The 22,554-nt window shown below is 35.8% G+C and overlaps 2 long non-coding RNA genes across 2 annotated transcripts; one reads left to right on the forward strand and one right to left on the reverse strand.

Annotated features, from left to right (window-relative positions):
- Positions 1-1,772: 1,772 nt before the first annotated feature.
- LOC110790468 (uncharacterized) lies at positions 1,773-4,129 on the reverse strand. Its single transcript, XR_002533797.2, has 3 exons — positions 3,972-4,129; positions 3,590-3,738; positions 1,773-2,112 (listed from the first exon to the last, which is right to left on the reverse strand). It is a non-coding gene; the product is annotated as an uncharacterized lncRNA (long non-coding RNA).
- An 894-nt stretch (positions 4,130-5,023) lies between these two features.
- LOC130468073 (uncharacterized) lies at positions 5,024-6,803 on the forward strand. The gene is made up of 2 exons (XR_008928430.1): positions 5,024-6,345; positions 6,460-6,803. It is a non-coding gene; the product is annotated as an uncharacterized lncRNA (long non-coding RNA).
- The last annotated feature ends 15,751 nt before the right edge of the window (positions 6,804-22,554 follow it).

The following is a 22,554-nucleotide window of genomic DNA, read 5'->3' on the forward strand; positions in this document are numbered from 1 at the left end:
TCCTATTAGATAAATTAGATAAATTGAGAATTCTAATCAAATAATGAAGATAAATTAGATAAATTGAAAATTCTAATCGAATAATGATTCCAAGTTAAATACTAATACTAATGCACTACAACTCTTCAAGATATGAATCGGAAGTTCTAATCATATTCAAATTTATAATTGATTAAATCCTATAAATTGGTCGTATTGTTCAATTCATAACTCATACACAATCACAATCTTTCACTTATAAGTTTGTCACATCTTTCACTTTTAAGTTTGGTTATCAATGGCGGCTACTTCTTTGATCCATGATTTAAATTACAGTTACTATTTGCACGAACTCCAATGCAATATTTACAAATTAACTTAATTATTAATGTGTAGTTGTTAATAGTTATTAATTGTCTTAAGAAAAAACCACAAAACGACACCATCCATTCACCGTAACGCAACCTCATAACATAAATACAAAACCTTTACTAAAAAGAAAAAATAAAACGAAACCCGTGCATCGCACGGGCTTCAAAACTAGTATCTTTTATTTTAACCAATAGACTTTTTTCTGTTTTTCAAGAATATAAGTTTGTTTTCTGTACCCAACTATTTCTTCCTCTTTGTGTTCAATTGGTGTTGAATGTTGATCGTTGAACACCAAATAAAGGTTGTTCAATCTCTTTGCTTTCTAAAGTTGGTAAGATTATTTGACTGAGGTCATTAAAGTCCAACTCAGTTTGAATCGAGTTTGGTATGAATTAGGGACGGATCCAAAAATTTACAAATAGGGTCCAAAAAAAAATTGTTTGTTATTTAATTTCTCATATTTTCTCTTTTTAGGAGGTTAATGTTGAAAGGTAAGTCGTCGAAATACTAAAAACGCAAAAATGAATTTTTGATACTTTGAAGGAGATTTATTACAATAATTGCCACTGAACAAATAAGGAAAAATAATCATATTTAACCTCCTTTTAAGAGGATTCGAACCAAAACCACCTATGTAGCGTAGTATTCAAGCAACCAGTATGCTACAAGTATACTTCATTGTCATAAATGTAAATTAATTACACATAAGTTAACTATTTCAGGTGCAATTAACTACACAGATAATCAATTTTACAATTTTTTTCAAAAATAATGGAGGTCCCTTTGGACCTATATAGGCCCGCCCCTGGTATGAACCAGCCATTATTTATAACAATTGAGTTTGGTACGGAGTATGAACCAGTGGCCATTATTTAGGGAGACGTGGATTGGGATCCATCAGGTACGCTTAGTTTATTCAAAAATAAACACCAACCACATGGGTAAATTATAAAATACCAGCGACAAAACAAGTGAAGTAGATATTATGTACAGTATAACTAAACTAAAATGTAAGAAGAGTAGGCAATATGACCCTTTAATAATATGCTATGAATCACAACATAACTTGTCAATAATTGTGATCAGCAAGTAGCTAAGAATTAATGGCCCAGACTGTCTCCCATATACGTTTGCAAAATTGAATTAGTGAAATTCTTTACCAGGAATAATCAAAGTAAAAACAACCCAAAATTGGTGCTGTGGAATACACAAAGGTTATTCTCTGCGGTATAGGTTCTTTTTGGGTTATTAGAAACTCTTTTCGATCAACAACCGGTGCTAAGAAACAAGAAAATCAACATGAGTTCCTACACAACGGATCTCGGTTTGTTGGTTTCATCATGGACGGGAGGATTCTTGACTCACTGGACAGAATTCGATTCTTGGAAACAAAGCAAAATCGAGTAATATAACATTAGCAATGGATTAACCAAACCTTATTATTAATTCCACCAAACAAGCAAGAGATACAATGAAAAGGCACGGGTAAACATGAGCAAAATGATTTCACAACACAATTTTCATTTAAAATTTGTAATGCATGACATGTCAAATGATGCCTATAATCTCAAAGCAAAAGCTTATTCAAACATAATCACCACTTTTTCAAATGAGATTTGATTCATTAGTGCTCCCAACTCGCATGATAAACCGACAAACTTGATAAGAAACTCCACAAATTCTTAGCACAACACTTACAAAACGGATCTACTGTGATGAAGACGCGTTCTGTTTCTTTGGTACTTGCTTCGGGAAAGGGTCCTATATTAAAAAAAAAAAAACAAAAAAAAAAAACAATCACAGATAAGCAAAATATCAACTTGATATTGGCTATCATCCTATAATCATAAGCATTGAAGCACTAGAAGCTAAGGAGTGAATTATTAGAGTACCATATTGTTGTGAATTAGAAGTGTTCCAAATAATTTGAGATAACAACCATTAACAATTACGAAGAACAACAATTAAGCAAACAAACCAAGCATGAAAACAGAACCAGAGGACCGGGAGGAAACCCCACCAATCCACTAGAAATTATGATGAAGATTTACAAAGAAATTATCAAGCTAGCAAGCTTCAATGAGGAGTTTTTCTCTCTTAAATCAACAAAACCTCATACATAAACAAGCATACTATGAGAATATATAGTGCTTGTGTATACATGACAATCCAAGGTCCTAAACAAGCCACGTCGCTTGATCGAAACACAAAGAGATGAAGCTAGCAACATCAGGCGAGAAAACCAGTGGGCACGCCAGCCCGCTTGATCACGCAAGGAAGAAGAATTCCGCGTCTGCCTTGAACGGTGGAAACCAAGCGGCCCCATTGGATATACGACCTTCCTTCCACATTCTCAGCCCTCCTTATGCCTCCTTAGTTGATTGCTCGTCAAACCCATCTCAACACTACATCAAACCCCAACCCATATAAGGATGCATTAACCATTCAACAAATGGTCCAAAAGTCCATCCATTAACTTTTAATACTCCGTAGCATATAGTAGTAGATGAGACTAGCAAAAGCCACCCTCCCCTATCCTACGAAAATAACTGTGATCTCTTCTTATTAAAACATCTTCACAAGTGAAGCCACCAAAAATTCTAAACAAATACCTCGTACTAGTTCAGAGTTATCAAAGTAGAAAAGTAAACGTCAAACCATAAGAAACCAGTAGTTAGAATAGGCTATGTCCACATAACAATGCTTTTATCGGAAATAGTCTAGCTCTGCCCAAAAACTTCACTACCCTGGAAACACACAACCAACGGAACTTGATCTTGTCCTTCTCAAACCTTTCATTCGCCTAATTTCCTTGATTGAATGATCACTTGAGCCAACATGCCTCATGGAAAGAAAGAAAGAGAGAAGAAAGGGATATAAAAGCCAATAAAGCTGAAGTAGTAAGCTGTAATGACTTTGAAACTCCATGGAGATTCATACAAAAATCTAAACAAATATTGAAAGGCACTAGTTTAAGTAGGCCTTTGCCTAAATTGAAGTGGACAAAATCATTGGAAAAGTGAAGTAAACCTTGAATAATTTTCAGTAGTATATGCTAGCGACTAAAGAGTTCCATTCAAAACCCTCTGCAATTCCTACTCGAACCGTCAAACAAGCCAAAAGGACTAGCTTGATTGACTCAAAATCAATGCAATTAGTGAAAATTATTTCTTAGCTGATCAATACTAACCACCCAATCAAGAATCGTATAGCATCCATCAAAATTGAAATGACTGACCTGATTAACAAAGAGGAGGTTTCCGAGGACGAAGGCGCCGACGATGCCAGTAGTGATCACCGCCGTGCTGCTCAGCAAACTCCACTTTCTGTAAATCATCTTATATCCTTCCTCCTTTTCACTAACTCTTACTTCTTTCTCTTTTATATCTTCAAATTAAACATGAGAAGAAAAAAACATTAATTTGGTGATCATCGGATTCTGGAAATACTTAAAGCGATTACTTAAAAAAATCCCCATATACAAAGGTCCAAATATAATTTAGTAATCTAGTTTTGGCGAATTACAGAAATGATTGTCTACAATACACAAGTAATTGATTGATAAGGAATCAAATTATAACTAAACAGAATAATAGAGAAAAAAATTGATGAACACATACCACTGCTACCAGCAATTTGAAGAAGATGATCGGAAAATTGGGGGAAAAGTCGAACCCTAAGTTCTGTCGGAAATCAACTCTTCGTTTTCATAAAATTTTAAATAAAAATAAAATAAATTGGGCTTATAAATTATAACTCGTCGTCTACTCGTCTTGGTCTTATTTGTAGAATGCGAGGCCCAAATAGGGGTTGCATATAGCAAGGGCTGTCAAAAACTAAGTCTACCTGAAAAACGAGTTAAGCATAAAGTTGGGGTCAAACCTTTTATATTTTTTCACCGTTTAGTGTATTTTTTTTCCACCTTTTAAGCCTATTATTTATTTTTCGGCCAAATTTAACCAAAACATAAAAAGGTTAGGCCCCTTGGTTAATAGTTTAGGTCCTTTGAGTTAAAAATCCACTTGGCAAAGGTACAATGACTGGATTGGTTTTTAAAGTGTTTCAATAGGAATGAATAAAAGGAAATTAAGGCAAATTTGCCAAAGATAACCTAATAAAGTACTCTATTTGCCAATTACAACCTCAAATTTCTAATTTTGCCAATTACAACCTTAAACTTGTACATCTATTTTAAATTCAACCCGAAACCATTTTCCGGCAAAAGTCACCGGAAAATGATGTCATAACGTTATTAAAAAAATTATGAAGTACATAATATCTGTAAAAAAAAATTAATTATTTTTTCGATTATTTTATTTTTTTGTTTTAATTCTTATTTATCGATTTAATTTTTTTATAGAAAATATGTAAACATTTTTTTAATAACATTATGAAATCATCTTCCTGTGATTTTTGACGAAAAATAATTCCGGGTTGTAATTTAAAATGGATGTATAAGTTTAAGGTTGTAATTGACAAAAATAGAAATTTGAGGTTGTAATTGGAAAATAGAGAACTTTATTAGGTTGTATTTGGCAAATTTTCCTTTCTTTTATCAAAAAATGAATTTCTGGTAGTGATTTTTTCATTTCTTTTATCAAAAAATGAATTTATAGTTGTGAGTTTTTCATTTCTTTTATAAAAAAATGAATTTATGGTTGTGAGTTTTTCATTTTTTTTATTAAAAACTGAATGTGTGACACACAACTTGAAAATCTTTTGAGAGCTTGTGAAGGTAAGTTATGATGGTCCATGTTAAATTAAAAAGTGTTAAACAAAAGTCGTAAACTATACAAAAGATGTACATTATAAACAACATAAATAATATAAATGTTAAAGTTTTACTAACTAGCATTTTGTGCATAATCGCACACAACATCATAAAGTATTATGTATATAGAAGGAAACACTTTTGTAACTCGCATTTCCTTTTCCCCGGGGTCAAACCCTTTAAAAAAAAAGAGATAAAAAAAAATAATATACAATAGTGGTTAATATTTTCGTAAATAAAATATATAAATATGGGAGAATGAAATTCATTACTTTTTTCCAGCGTTGTAATTGTCAGATTATTATTCCCTTACATAGTTACATTTCTCTCTTGTTTTCTTAGGAAACTGATAATGTTGTATCGGAGGAAAAATAAACTCACCTTCATGCTGTTTAAATTGTGCATGTCAAAACACTTTGATAGAAAAGACTTGTAATATTTTCAACCCCTCATCACCAAGGGAATAGATATAATCCAAGTCTTTTTTATTGTTTTATCTCTCTAACTTCTTTCTCTGCCTTTTCTCGTTTTTTGACGTCTTTTTAGCATTCTGATTCATTTTCTTTTACCTAATTAAAGGCAAGTCATTGATAAGAACACATAACATATAACTATCATTGATAGCTCTTATGTTTCTTAACAAAAAATATTAAATTTTTCCTCGAAAAAATGAAAATAACAAGATGCATATGTGTTTTCTACGTACATTGTACAACGCACACCATGCTTCATTAATATTGGTCAATTTAGCTAATTCTGTTTTACACAAATTTAAAGTTTTAATATATTGTTAATTTTATTTGTATCACATATACAAATAAAATTTGTTTCAATAAAAATATTTCTCAACAACAAATTATTGTTTACGAGTAATTAATAATACTTCGTAAATAAATTTAGTTTTTCTCTATTCTATATTGATAAATATATATTTATAGTTTTCAGATGATTGGTACAATATGCTTTGAAATGGTCAAGTTCGATGAAAACTCTTGCATTGGTATTATGAAAATTTGCGGTGGTCATTTTCCCAAATCCTATATCAAATTGTCAGAGGATTCTACATCGGGTATTCTCTATTAATCTCAAGAAAAACTCTTATCTCCTGAAAATTGATTTTTCAGTGTATTCACCATCACTTTCATGTAAGAGATTACAAGGGCTGCTCAAACCCGTGAAGGGTGGTGGAAATATATCATAGATGGCTTTCGCACAATATTTCGGTAAAAACTTGTCTTTGTTCATTAATTATAATTTTGTTTCATGAATGAAATGTAATATACTGTTTTTTTTTATTGTACATGTGGTATGTTTTTCATATCGTTCGGATACGAGAGGTTGTAGTGATTTGGAAACATCCATGTATGTCACAAAGAGGGAGAAGGAAGAATGTTTCATATTTCTCGAGACAAAGATACATACAACCAAAACGAGGTGAATGATTTGTTGTCCACAATGGAAAGTGTCATTACCTTAATAAGCCCAAGACAAAGATCAGACTTGCAAGTTTGGTTTCGAAAATTTGAGGTTTCTTACAAACTACCAGAGGAGTTACGTCAATTTTTAATGAGCTTAAGAGTTAGGGAAATGTAAGTATATTTGACCCACATCTTTTTCCTATTCTGTTTCTCCATTAAAAATTCAGTTTCTCTTTGATATTACAGTGGTTTTGCTAATCTTATTAATTGTGTTTATCTACATATTAAAAGAATGTTATCTGCAACAACATCATTATATTACTCGCATAGATTTGATTGTTCTCATAAATAGGCATAAATATATGTTTAAGATTTTTTATATGTGTACTTTTGCTAACAGACAAGATGATAAGATTCAACCAAACAATTTTTGCTAATGTCAATGACTATTCATATGATGTTCAACGCGGGAAAAAAATAATGAATTTCATTTTCTCATATTTATATTTTTTATTTACGAAAATATTAACCACTATTATATAGTAGTAGTACCTATTTTTTTTTTAATCTCTTTCTTTTACAGGGTTTGATTTCCAAGGAAAATGAAATGCGAGTTACAAAAGTGTTTCTTTCTATATACACAATACTTTATAATGTTGTGTGCGATTATGCACAAAATGCTAATTGATAAGACTTTAACATTAATGTTGTTTCTAATGTACGTCTATTATATAGTTTACGACTTTTGTTTAACATTTTTTAATTTAATAGGGATCATCATAACATACTTTCACAAGTTCTCAAAAGATTTTCAAGTTGTGTGTCAAACATTCAGTTTTTGATAAAAGAAATGAAAAACTCACAACCACAAATTCATTTTTTGATAAAAAAAAATGAAAAACTCACAATTATAAATTCATTTTTGATAAAATAAAAGAAATGAAAAACTCACAACTATAATTTATAGTCTATCAAGGTGATTAGACAAGCTAATTTATAGTCTATCAAGGTGATTAGACAAGCTACAAATTGAAATTGCTTGGCATTATGTTTGCATGGTGTGATAAAAGAAATGAAAAACTCACAACCACAAATTCATTATTTGATAAAAGAAATGAAAAACTCACAACTGTAAATTCATTTTTGATAAAATAAAAGAAATGAAAAACTCACAACTATAATTCATAGTCTATCAAGGTGAATAGACAAGCTAAAAATTGAAATTGCTTGGCATTATGTTTGTAGGGTGACACTAACAGTGGTGAGTAAGAGAGAAAAGGAAACAATGGTTATTTTTCTATTTATTTACTAATTTACTATTACTATTATTATTATTATTATTATTTTTTTTTTTTTTTTTATTATTATTATTATTATTATTATTATTATCATTATTATTGAAGTATGAGGAGAAATAGTTGGGTAAATGATCAAGGGAAAACTAGATCGTTACTAGTCTCTCCTAATCAAACAAAAACAAAAAACATAAACTAATCACTAAACACAAGCAAAACAATAAGTAAGGGTCGAAATCCACAAGGACTAAGGTGCACTAATTTATACCAATCAATTGATAAGCATAGTCGGAATGGGGTTTTATATAGTGACTAATCGAATAAAGCTAGTTAAACTAAACTAAGAAAGGTAAACGAGATTAGGGAACGGGGTCAAATAACAACAAATCATGGAATGGGCATAAGAGGGATGCAAATATGGGATGAAACACAGGATATATGTTGAATTCATAATTAGCTCGAACCACCTCCTGGTGCGCGAACAATTTTCCTAAGTATCAAGGATGAACTCCCGTTTTACCCTAACATTCCTGAGGTAAATCAAAGTCTCAATTCAACCAAATAATCAAGTTTAGGTCTTTAATCCATTTTCAACCCAACTAGACTACTCCAACCAATCATGGAACACTTAATTGATCAAGTTAAATGCAACATGTATTGGAATTGCTTAAACATGTATTAATCATGAAAATCCCTAATTTTCAATCACAAACACCCAAATCAGTCAATGTTGGATTTTCACCCAAACCCTCCATAAACATAAAAACAATAAATTTAAATACTTTAACAAATAATAGCATGATTATATTCTAAACATTGATCTAAAGATTAAACTATATTAATTAAATCATGACATGAAATTAAGCATACAAATTAATCAAACAAAACAAGTAAATTAAAGAAAAAAAGAAGAGAAAAGAGAGTAAGAAATTCTCATTTAGTGAAGCAAGAAGTTGTTCAAATCTCTAGATTGCTCCTTCAATCATCCAAAATCCAAACTTTCCATTTAATTTTTTCACTTTCTCTCTTTAAACTAAACTAATGAAGAACCTAGAAATTGGAAAATTGCCTAATTATTTACATGGTGTTTTTTATGACCTAAAAATTGAGTATTTATACTACAAGTTAAAAAGGAAGAAAAAAAATAAAGAGAGAGAACTAAAAGGAAAAGAAACTTTTTTTTTTTTGATGGAAAGATTAGGGCATACGAAGTATATTAATTAAGGGAAAAATTGTCCATCAAAACATAAGGAGAAACCTCACTCGGACAGTGATTTTCCCAAATTTGTTCCACACCAAATGACACTAATATCGCAAGGTGATGGGCAACTGAATTACCATCCCTATTGACATGAGACCAAATAACATGATCAAAAAAATAATAAATGGAGAGAATATCCTCAAGGATAACATCAAGCTCTGTGGAGAAAATGGTAGCCTTTGTAAGTCGTGAAATAAGTGACAAGCTATTACTTTCCAGAATGATGTTTTTGTAGCCATGTTTCTTGGCTAGTCTTGCTGCCATTACCATGTATTTGCCTTTAGCTATGATCGTCTCCTAGTAGCTTCGTACCCTTCTTGTCGCCGCAAATCTTACTCCCCCTTAGGATCCCTAGCAATGATACCTATTCCCGTCCACCCTTCACCATTCAAGGCCGCATCACAATTGATTTTGATGTTTTAATAACTCGTATTTTTGAAGTAATTATAAATATATTTTATTATATTTATAAAGTATTTTGGGATTTTACGAATTTAAATCGTATTTAAATAAGTCATTTAAATGTGTTTAATTAATTAAAAAGTATTTATTACTTTCATTAATTATAAAGCGAATTCAATTTTCAAGTTGATAATTTATTTGGGTTTTGAAATTAAAACGATTTGAATCATCCCAAAGCTTAAACCAATTTTTATTAAGGAACTCAAGTGAGTAATTCAATAACCCATTCAATTCTAACCCAAACCCCAACTTAAGTTAAGGAAGTTTCAAGGAAGTTTCCCTGAAACCTAATCTCCAAGGGTTCAAGCCTATAAATACCCTTAAATATTTCACAATTCTCTACATTATTGAAAGCCTCAAAACTCCATCTCTTATTTCTTTCTTCCTCTCCAAGTTTCTCTCTTTCTCTCCTTTTCTTCCTCTCTCCTTTTCCCCTTTGCGTGCGCCAGCCCTGAGGCTCGCCCAACTCACCCAGCGACGTGTTGCTACTGCTGTAAGGTGCCCCGCGTGCCGTCCCAGCTGTGTGATTGCGTCCCCGTGCCCAGCGCCGCGCACCAGCTCTCCCTTCTCCTCGCGCGCTGTTGTCCGCGAGCAAGCAAGCGAGCTTGCTCCTTGCTGCTGTTGTCTGTGCGCCAAACACCCCCTTTTTTCTTCCATTTTGCGCCCAATTACATCAACTAAGTAACCGTGTCGTGCTATAGGCCGACTTGGTATAATTTCTCTTCTTCCTAACCTTCTCTATTTCAAAGTTTGGATTTTTATTATTTTTGATGATGAATTTGAATTATTGTTGTACTTGGGATTGGTTATGAACACCAAAGTTGAGGATTTTGATGATTAGAATGTTGAGGACTATTTTTGATTGAAGGATATTAATTTTCAGATTTGGTTGTTAAATAAAGCTTTAATCTTTAAGGGTTTTAATGACTTTAATGATGATTTAGGGTTAGGGTTTTGGCTTAAGCCTTATGGCTAATTGATTAACATAATTAAATGACAATTTTAATTATTGTAATCAATTGTAATTTTCAGATTTGTTTTTAGACCCAAAGTGTTAATTTTTAATGGTTTTAAGCATGAAATTAGTCAAATTTCATGCCAGGGTTTTAAACGGTTAATTGGAATCATTATTTTATCGGTTATCGATTAATTCTAATTAATTAAAGCGTTTTAAAACTTAATAAGTTGCTGAAAATTTAATGAACGAGGATAATAATTAAGTTTCATTATTTTAATGATAGGATTAGATTTCTAATTTAGTGGATTGAATCACAAATTGGCCCCCGTACTTAGGAATTCAAGGTACGTGCAAGTCTAGGATGACCACCTTATTTTCATGGGAATTCATGTGGTGATTTTATATTGTGATTCATGTACTTGGAATATTTATGGATTCATGTTGGAATATGTGAGCAAGCATGTTATAGATATGGTTTATGTTTGTTGAATTGAAACGAACAAGCATTTTATGATTGGTTATGTTTGTTGAACTTAATAACAAGCATGTTGTCCAAGTATGGTTATGCATGTATGGTTTATTCGCATGCAATGAATGATTTATGATATTGTACGTAATGTCTAGCATCTTATGAGCCAAGTATATTGTTCCTATTTGCACCATTGTTATTTACCACGTATGAAGTGTATGCTCATGTAAGCCACAACATATGTAGGGTATAATTTCGAGTCATGTTTATTAAGTACATATGAAGAGTACGCTCATTTTAGCCACCGCATATGTAGAATGAGTCAAGGTGAATTGAATTAATGACTTTTCGTGACTAGTGCACAACCCGCATGTTAACAGGCATGTCGTGGAACTCAACAGTATGTTGAGAATGGACAATAGGCGTAATTTCACTTGAGTATTGAATGTTTGATCACAAGTCCTATTGAACTAAAAGGGAGTATTATTTGGTTGATCGTTTACTAAATGCTTTGCTTGTTTATGTCGAGTCGGCTTTGTGAACAAAATATTAATAAACGTAAAGTGCAACCAGATTAAGCTTCAAAACTCTTGGAACGTATATACCTTGAGTATGAACAATAGGGGGAGTACCTTGCCAAGGGGCTTGTACTTCTACGAATGATACAAGACGTTGTTTCATTCTTTTATGCGCTGAAATTCTGTCGGTATGGTCCGACATGGTTACTTTCTTCCGTAATAGATATTTATTTTAGTGTTTGGTTGGCTCCCAACACTCTTCCGTAATGGATATTTCTTTTGGGCCCATTCGAAGCTTATTCTAATTAATCTATGAGTCAAGAGTCATGTCGAGAGTCGAGTCTTGTCTTCATGATTAATTGTTTACTTAGTTGGTCGTTGTATGTGATCTAATTTATCGTTGGAATGAAGCATGATAGATATAAGATTTCACTCTAGCTTGTTTGTACTCAGCTTTCGTTGATTACGTTCTTTGTGTTTTGGCCATGGCCTTTGCCTTAATGACCCTATGATGATCCATCATTTGCATTTGCATTGTTGGGGAGTAGTTGATCAATAACAGGTTTCTATGACTTGCAAGAGAAGTTATCTAGCATGGGGATTGGTTGAGCGTGTTGTTTCTCTTGCATGGTTTTGAACGCTATTGATTTAATTAGTCTAGACTATAACGCTTCCAATTAGTTAATGGATTTCGTTACGGTATTTTGGTTTGGGCCGTTATTTTTCCAACTTGATAGAGGCCATTAACTATTATTTACTGTTTCAAAACTTTATTTATTCTTCTGGGTAATTTTGGTAATAGCTTTAGCCGTTATCATGATGGCGGTAATACTTTAGTAATTCCTTATTTGGAGTTGGAAATTGGTTTAAAAATGGCAAGAAATTATTAGGGTGTTACAGATGTAATCTAGTGGAGGAGCTATCCATACCTTCGAGCTCTTTTAGGTCCAACCACGGATAGTATAATAGATCTTTTCCGTGTACTTGTTGTGGTCAACTGCAAGTCGCTTGGTCCGCTTGACCACAAGAGAGTGTGGGACTTCCTTACCATTGAACACTTATCATTCATCCTACTACAATTTTCCCATAGGAGTATAACCCCCCAACTGACACTTTGTAACATCCAGCTTTGCTCAAGACCCGACTAACTCCATGAAACCGCTCTCCTCATTCCACGACATATGCTCACAACCCAGCTCAACCCACAAGTCAGCTAATGCGGGGCACGTGAACAAGCAATGTTGAAGTGTTTCTTCACTGATTTCGTACCAAGGACAGCATGAATTGTCCAACATATGCCGATAATTGAGGTACGACCGGACCGGGAGCGTACCCGTGCACACTCTCCGCATGAAGTGTTGGAATTTCGGGGTGACATTCATCTTCCACACCTCCAACCGAAATGTACATCACAGCATGTCGAAATTCCGCTCCCTGATACATATACCCCTTGGGTATGGAATAGTGTCATACCATGAGCTCTTATTGGTCTATTTCACATAAGCAACCCCGCATGGGATTTAAATTTAAATCTAAAATAGCAACCCCACATGAAATTTATAAATCTAAACCAATCACAGCCCAGGATATGACACTATTCCATACTCATTGAGTATATGTAGCCTTTTCGCGGTAAAGGACTCAACTACTCAAGTACAAAAAAGCTCCTTCACCTTCTGGTATCCCTCACATCAATGTATGCAATACGTCATGTGTAAATCATGACGACATCACCAATCCACATTTCTCTGTTAGTATCAAGGGTTAAAAAAAAGACATCGAGTATATGCCTTTCGACATTGATTTTGACAATTTAACACTTTTTAAGTATTTCCCCCTCTCATATTATCGTTGTGGTTTGGAAAAAAATACAAACAGTAAGAAAAACAAAAGGTGTAAGGAGAAAAAAATTTCTAAAAAAGGAAAATTTGGGAATATTAATCCAATATTTGGCCGATTTTCTTTTATTAAGTCCACTTACGACATATTTTTTAATAATCCCATCTTTGCCACCCAACGACTTTTATTGGGCACAACACGTCATAAACCTATTGTAGGCAGTAATATGTCCTACGTGGAAGTACTCTCTCTTGATATATTCAGTCATCAACATCAATTCATCACCATCTCGATGACTTTTTCACCGATTATCGGTCACTTAAGCCCAATAAAAGTCGTTGGGTAATAAATGTGGGATTATTAAAAAAATATGTCGTAGGTGGGATTAATAAAAGAAAACCGGACAAAGGTTGGATTAATATTACCAAATTTTACAAAAAATAATGAAAGTTATGATTCTAGTACTTAATTTTGTACTCCCTCCGTTCTTAAATAAGTGTCCACTTTAGACATTTACGCGGGATTTAATAAAACTGGATTGTGTGTAAGAGGTAGAGATTGACAATGTTTTTTTTTTTGGAAAGAAAAAAGTAGGTAATTGTTTATTAGTAAAGTATATATAAAAGTGGATGTGGTGATTGAAAAGTGGTAAAAGTGTGGAATGTGTAAGAAAAAGTAATAATAATTATTCCGGTATGATTTGGGAACGGTTGGAGATGTCTTGCTGGTTGAGTGCTACTGTTATCCTGTTGATATCCTGCGCAGATAACAAAGATGAACTAGCCTCGAGGGTGATTCGAGGATCCCCCCTCCGTGTTAGGTTATGATACATATGACATTACATAGATCATGCGGAAACAACCATTAACCCAGGACAACATATTATTTACACATAATCATTTAGCATAGTTTAGATGCATACTCTTTGTTGCGTGCCTTCCCTAGCTGCGCCCGAACCGAACAAGAACAAGTCTTTAGGACTCCAAGTGTCGTCCCTCCGTAGATAGTCCACAGCACGTCCGGATCCGCCTTAAGATTGACCAACTAGAATCGCCCTTAAGGTTCTAATATTTTCGGTTGGGTAGGCAAGAATATTGGCTGATTTTTCTGCTTAAAAATCTTAGTTTTGAATACTTAAAAACTTGTATATAAATAATGACCCCTAGGCCTTTATTTATAGAGTTATGGAAAAGGAATCGCAATCCTAGTAGGATACGAATTAATTGAAATTAGAATCCTACATGAATTCTATTTAATTAATTTATCTAATTAGGAATAGGAATTTAATCACACACTAACTCTTGCAGTTTTAGGAATCACGCATGAGCACAAACTCACACACACACACGGCAGCCACAAGGGCTGCCCATGCGCATGCGAGCAGCAGCCCATGCAGCGCGGCCCACGCATCCGTGGCCTTGGTGCGCGCTGGGCTTGTGGCGTGCGTGCTTGCTGGGCGATGGCCCGGCTTCGTGCTGGGCCTTCGTCCGGCAGGCCTCGTCCGATGCTAATTCGTACGATACGCTTCCGATTAAATTTCCATTTCCGGAATCTATTTCCGATACGAACAATATTTAATATTTCCGATTCCGGAATTAATTTCCGATTCGAACAAATATTTAATATTTCCGTTTCCGGAATTATTTTCCGATTCCGGTAATATTTCCGATTCTGACAATATTTCCGTTTCCGGCAATATTTCCGATTCTGGTAATATTTCCATTTCCAATAATATTTTCCGATACGTACCATGTTTCCGTTTCCGGCAACATCTACGACTTGGATAATATTCATATTTCCGATACGATCCATATTTCCGTTTCCGGCAATATCATCGTTTCCGGAGTATTCATTTCTTGCCTGTGACGATCTTAGCTCCCACTGAAACCAAGATCCGTCGGTTCCGAATATTCATAGATGGAGTATTTAATGCCATTAAATACTTGATCCGTTTACGTACTATTTGTGTGACCCTACGGGTTCAGTCAAGAGTAAGCTGTGGATTAATATCATTAATTCCACTTGAACTGAAGCGGCCTCTAGCTAGGCATTCAGCTCACTTGATCTCACTGAATTATTAACTTGTTAATTAATACTGAACCGCGTTTATTAGACTTAACATAGAATGCATACTTGGACCAAGGGCATTATTTCCTTCAGTCTCCCACTTGTCCTTAGGGACAAGTGTGCATTTCCTAATTCCTTTGTCGCTCGATGCTTGCTCTTGAACATAAGGTAAGAGTTGTCATCCTTATTATGTCCAGAGGTGTTCCTCGGTTTCAGAGTTCAACTGATCAAATAAACAGATAATCATAGCCTATGATTCATCCGAGCACGGCCATGCATTTCACAGTTTCTAGCTCTCCGAGTGGCCTTGTACAACTTTTAAGCATCTCTTCCCGATTTATGGGAGGACAATCCCAATCTTGCGATCTTGAGATTAGACTTCGTTTGATAGGTGATTACCTGAGCGTTGCCTTTATAGCCTCCTTTTACGGTGCGACGGTTGGTCAACGTCAAGGCAACTAGTTCTCAAACAAGTAATCTCAAATCACTCAGGTATTGAGGATTTAGTGTCTAATAATTTAATGAAATTTACTTATGACAGACTTTCATCTCTTACAGTAAAGTTTCATAGGTCTTGTCCGATACTAGTCTTCCCAAAGTAAGTATCTATGCAAATGATTATGACATTGCCATGTCCACATAGTTCAAGAAACAGAACTACTAGTCATCTTGCATTCTAATCGTCTAACGTTTTCTATGCGTCCAATTTTATAGAAAACTCCGATTAGGGACCATTTTCAACCTTTGACATTCAAGTTCACTTGATAGACATTTCTTAGTCACAGGACTGGTCCTGACAGTCTATCTTGAATATATCGTCAAGTTGAAGGGACTCATCATTTAATAAACCACAAATTAAATGGAAAAATGAATTTCTTTCATTTATTGTGAATGATTAACCAATAATGTTTTACAAAGATTTAAACTCTAAAACTTTAAAACATTAAACAGAGACATCAAAGCCATTCTCCAATATGCTTGATTCCCATAGCTGCAGTGTGCGAGTTGTGCTTCGCTTGCGGCAGAGGTTTAGTTAATGGATCTGATATGTTGTCATCAGTTCCAATTTTGCTTATCTCGACTTCTTTTCTTTCAACGAACTCTCGTAGAAGGTGAAATCTACGAAGTACATGCTTGACTCTCTGGTGGTGTCTAGGCTCTTTTGCCTGTGCAATAGCTCCGTTATTATCACAATACAGGGCTATTGGTCCTTTAATGGAGGGGACTACACCAAGTTCTCCTATGAACTTCCTTAGCCATATAGCTTCCTTTGCTGCTTCATGTGCAGCAATGTACTCCGCTTCAGTTGTAGAATCCGCAATGGTGCTTTGCTTAGCACTTTTCCAGCTTACTGCTCCTCCGTTGAGGCAGAAGACAAACCCAGACTGTGATCTGAAATCATCTTTGTCGGTTTGGAAACTTGCGTCCGTATAGCCTTTAACAATTAATTCATCATCTCCACCATAGACCAGGAAGTCATCTTTGTGCCTTTTCAGGTACTTCAGAATGTTCTTGGCAGCAGTCCAATGCGCCTCTCCTGGGCCTGACTGGTATCTGCTCGTAGCACTGAGTGCGTACGCAACATCCGGGCGTGTACATATCATAGCATACATTATTGAACCAATCAATGATGCATATGGAATCCCATTCATTCGTCTACGCTCATCAAGTGTTTTTGGGCACTGAGTCTTGCTTAGAGTCATTCCATGAGACATGGGTAGGTAGCCTCGCTTGGAGTCCGCCATCTTGAACCTATCAAGCACCTTATTGATATAAGTGCTTTGACTAAGTCCAATCATCTTTTTAGATCTATCTCTGTAAATCTTGATGCCCAATATGTACTGTGCTTCTCCTAGATCCTTCATCGAAAAACATTTCCCAAGCCAAATCTTGACAGAGTTCAACATAGGAATGTCATTTCCGATAAGCAATATGTCGTCGACATATAATACTAGGAAAGCAATTTTGCTCCCACTGACCTTCTTGTATACACAAGATTCGTCCGCGTTCTTGATGAAACCAAAGTCACTGACTGCTTCATCAAAACGTATATTCCAGCTCCTGGATGCCTGCTTCAATCCGTAGATTGACTTCTTTAGCTTGCATACCTTTTTAGCATTCTTTGGATCCTCAAAACCTTCAGGCTGTGTCATAAACACAGTTTCTGTTAAAACGCCGTTTAAGAAAGCAGTTTTGACATCCATCTGCCATATTTCGTAATCGTAATATGCAGCGATTGCTAACATTATTCGAATAGACTTTAGCATTGCAACTGGTGAAAAGGTTTCATCGTAATCCACACCGTGGACTTGCCTGTAACCTTTTGCAACCAATCTAGCTTTGAAAACTTCAAGTTTCCCATCCTTGTCCTTTTTCAGTTTGAAAACCCATTTGCTTCCAATGGCTTGGTAGCCATCTGGCAAATCGACCAAATCCCATACTTGGTTTTCAGACATGGAGTCTAATTCAGATTGCATGGCTTCTTGCCATTGCTTGGAGCTAGGGCTCGTCATAGCTTGCTTGTAAGTCGCAGGTTCATCACTTTCAAGTAATAGAACGTCATAGCTCTCGTTCGTCAAAATACCCAAGTACCTTTCCGGTTGAGATCTATATCTTTGCGATCTACGCGGGGTAACATTTCTAGATTGACCATGATTCTCACCAGATTCTTCTAAAGATCTCTGAGTTTCATCCTGAATGTCATCTTGAGCATTCTCTAGAGTTTGTTGTTCGACTCGAATTTCTTCGAGGTCTACTTTTCTCCCACTTGTCATTTTGGAAATATGATCCTTCTCCAAAAAGACACCATCTCGAGCAACAAACACTTTGTTCTCAGATGTATTGTAGAAGTAATACCCCTTTGTTTCCTTTGGATAGCCCACAAGGATACATTTGTCAGATTTTGGATGAAGTTTGTCTGAAATTAATCGTTTGACGTATACTTCACATCCCCAAATCTTAAGAAAAGACACATTTGGAGGCTTTCCAAACCATAATTCGTATGGAGTCTTTTCGACAGCTTTAGACGGAGCTCTATTTATAGTGAGTGCAGCTGTATTTAGTGCATGTCCCCAAAATTCTAATGGAAGTTCGGCCTGACCCATCATTGACCTGACCATGTCTAGCAAGGTTCTGTTCTTCCGTTCTGACACACCGTTCCATTGTGGTGTTCCAGGAGGAGTCAATTCTGATAGAATTCCACATTCTTTCAGATGGTCATCAAATTCATAGCTCAGATATTCACCGCCTCTATCAGACCGCAGTGCCTTAATCTTCTTGCCTAATTGATTCTCTACTTCACTCTGAAATTCCTTGAATTTGTCAAAGGATTCAGACTTATGCTTCATTAGGTAGACATAACCATACCTACTGAAGTCATCAGTGAAAGTGATAAAGTAGCTGAAACCACCTCTAGCATTTGTACTCATTGGTCCACATACATCTGTATGGATTAAACCCAATAGTTCATTTGCTCTTTCTCCAACTTTAGAGAAAGGTTGCTTTGTCATTTTGCCAAGTAAACATGATTCGCATTTACCATAATCCTCTAAGTCAAATGGTTCTAGAATTCCTTCTCTTTGAAGTCTTTCTAAGCGTTTCAAGTTTATATGGCCTAATCGACAATGCCACAGATAGGTGAGATCTGAATCATCCTTTTTGGCCCTTTTGGTATTTATGTTATATACTTGTTTGTCGTGATCTAATAAATAAAGTCCATTGACTAATCTAGCAGATCCATAAAACATCTCTTTAAAATAAAACAAACAACTATTGTCTTTTATTATAAAGGAAAATCCCTTAGCATCTAAGCAAGAAACTGAAATGATGTTTTTAGTAAGACTTGGAACATGGAAACACTCTTCCTAGTTCCAAAACTAGCCCGGAGGGCAACGACAAATAGTAAGTTCCTACAGCTAATGCAGCAATCCGTGCTCCATTTCCCACTCGTAGGTCGACTTCACCCTTGCTTAACTTTCTACTTCTTCTTAGTCCCTGTGGATTGGAACATAAGTGTGAGCCACAACCTGTATCTAATACCCAAGAAGTTGAATTAGCAAGTATACAGTCTATAACGAAAATACCTGAAGATGGAACGACTGTTCCGTTCTTCTGATCTTCCTTTAGCTTCAAGCAATCTCTCTTCCAATGCCCCTTCTTCTTGCAGTAGAAGCATTCGGATTCAGAAGTGGGTTGACTGACCTTCCTCTTTGCAGATTTGGCGCCAGTTTTCTTAGTTGGGCTGGCCTTGTTGCCACCTTTCTTAGCATTCCTCTTCTTTCCAGATTTCTTGAACTTGCCCCCACGAACCATAAGCACATCCTGCTTATCACTTTTGAGCGTCTTTTCAGCGGTTTTCAGCATACCGTGAAGCTCAGTGAGCGTTTTGTCCAGACTATTCATACTGTAGTTCAGTTTGAACTGATCATACCCGCTATGAAAAGAATGGAGGATGGTGTCTATAGCCATTTCCTGAGAAAATTGCTGATCCAGCCGACTCATATTCTCAATGAGTCCAATCATTTTGAGAACATGTGGACTTACGGGCTCGCCTTTCTTAAGCTTGGTCTCAAGAATTTGCCTATGAGTCTCGAATCTTTCGACTCGAGCCAGATCTTGGAACATGTTCTTCAACTCACTGATGATTGTGAAAGCATCTGAGTTGATGAACGTTTTCTGCAGATCCGCACTCATGGTGGCGAGCATTAGACATTTCACATCCTTGTTGGCATCAATCCAACGATTGAGGGCTGCCTGAGTGACCCCGTCGCCTGGAGCTTCGGGCATCGCCTCATCTAGGACATACTCCTTTTCTTCCTGCATAAGAACTATTTGCAAGTTCCTTTGCCAGTCAAGGAAGTTTTTCCCGTTCAACTTCTCCTTTTCGAGAATTGATCGAATGTTGAATGAATTGTTGTTTGCCATATTAAAAACTACAATTGAAAAGAATAAACAAATAAATAACCATTCACAGTTTCTCTTAATAAACTTAAATTCTAGCATACATGCACAATTCAGCGTTTATTAAGCATTTTATTCAAGTTATGTGTTCCGGCAGGTGTGAATAAAATGATTCCAAGATCCTAAAATCATTGAAGAACTAAGCACAGTTTGTCGACTTAATCCTAGAACATCTTAGGTAAGCAAAAGCCTTTTGCTAATAGTCTAGAAACTATTCTTGGTTGATAGGTACGTCTAAGAACTTATTAGGTAAACCTATCGAATTTGCCACGACATAAAAGGACTCCTTACTTATATCGTTGAGTTTCACCAAAACTAACATGTACTCACAATTATTTGTGTACCTTGCCCCTTTAGGACCAATAAGTAACACCTCGCTGAGCGAAAACTATTACTAGATTGATGTAAAGGATATCCAAGCAAGTGTATATTTTGGCATGGCACCTTTTAACTCAATTTTTAAGTTTGGAACTTAAGGCTCTTACTATGTTGGTTAGATTTTAAGTGAACTAAAATCCTTAATCATGCAACATAATCAAGCTTTTGATCTCATGCATTTTAAGACATATTTAAAAACAATAAATAACTTAAAACATGCATAAGATATTTGTGATCTAGTATGGCCCGACTTCATCTTGAGGCTTTGACTTCAAAGTCCGTCTTGAAAATCTCCGTGGGAGGCACCATTTTCTTCAAATAGGATAAGCTATAACTAATTACAACTATTTGATGGTACGCAGACCATATTTGAATTGAAAAATAACTTTGGTGCTTTAGACCAATTACATTCAAATTAATGGTACGCAGACCATATTTTCTATCCTATTTGGGCCATACTAGTCACTTCATAACCTGCAAAACAGTACATATACAATATATACCATTCACCCATTCATTATCATAAATGGCCCACATAGCTGGTTAGTAAAACACATTATGCATCACGTAAACATTTGCAGCAATTAATCAAGGGCACCAATAATCTACCAATTATTCAGTCCTTATTAATTCTAATCAAGTTGTTTTAACCTTAAGGATTTGTAGACCTAATCAAGAGTTTATGACTAAAAAGCGCTCCCACTTAAACCAATAAATTCATATGCTTTACTAATTTTAAACATAAAATTGTATTTCTAGTCTAACCGGAAACATACAAATTTAATTAAAATTTAAAGCTCATATAAATTTATAATTGAATCCAAAAATTTAATTTAATTTCAGTCGCATTTAAATTAATTCATGATTTTAATTTTAGTAAAATAATTAGAATAAATTCCATTTATTATAATTATAATATTCAAAATTAAAATCCAAGAAATTAATTCAAATTATTAATTTTAAAATTAATTAAAATTACGTGAACTGAAATTTTCAAATTAAACATTCAAAACGATCTAATCGTAACGCAAACACCCTACGCGTTGCACGCCTATGGGCCGTACGCACACAGCCATTGCTGGCCATGTGCGCGTAGCCCATGCGCTCGTCGCATAGCTGCTGCTGTCCTATCGCAAGCCTCCGCACAGCGCCCCATCGCACGCGAGCTATCGCTCGCAGTGCGCGCGCGCGAGATCGCTCGCTGGGCGGGCGACATCGCTCGCTGGGCGCGCTGGCTCGCTCGCTGTGCGCGCGAGCCATCGCTCGCTGGGGCGCGACATCGCTCGCTGGGCGGGCGACATCGCGCGCTGTGCGCGCGAGCCATCGCTCGCTGGGGCGCGACATCGCTTGCTGGGCGAGCGACATCGCGCGCTGTGCGCGCGAGTAGTGCTGGGCGCAGCGCTCGTGGCACGCGAGCTTGCGCTCGCTGCGCGCGAGGCTGCGCGCACTTGTGCGAGGCAGCGCGCGTTGTGGCGCAGCTCGCTTGCTGCCCACACGCGACTGCCTTGGCTCGCCCCTCGCCCATGCCCATTCGTTCATTGCTCGTGGCACACGACACAAGGCATGGCTGCTGCCTTGTGCTCGTGCACTACGCCCTTGCTCATTGCATTCGTGCCGCACGGGCGACGAGCTCCCTTGCTCGTCGTCGCATGCCCGCATTATACAACACCCCTTAAGGGTAACACGAAGCGTCCATTGCTTCGTGCGTGCAAGTTATTTGAACGAATCGCATAAAAATTTAAAATTTATATTTAAAATTAATGACAAATTAATAAATAATATTAATTTCATAATTTTAGGGCGAAAAA

Source organism: Spinacia oleracea, chromosome 2 (genome assembly GCF_020520425.1).
Source record: "Spinacia oleracea cultivar Varoflay chromosome 2, BTI_SOV_V1, whole genome shotgun sequence".
Lineage (NCBI taxonomy): Eukaryota > Viridiplantae > Streptophyta > Magnoliopsida > Caryophyllales > Amaranthaceae > Spinacia > Spinacia oleracea.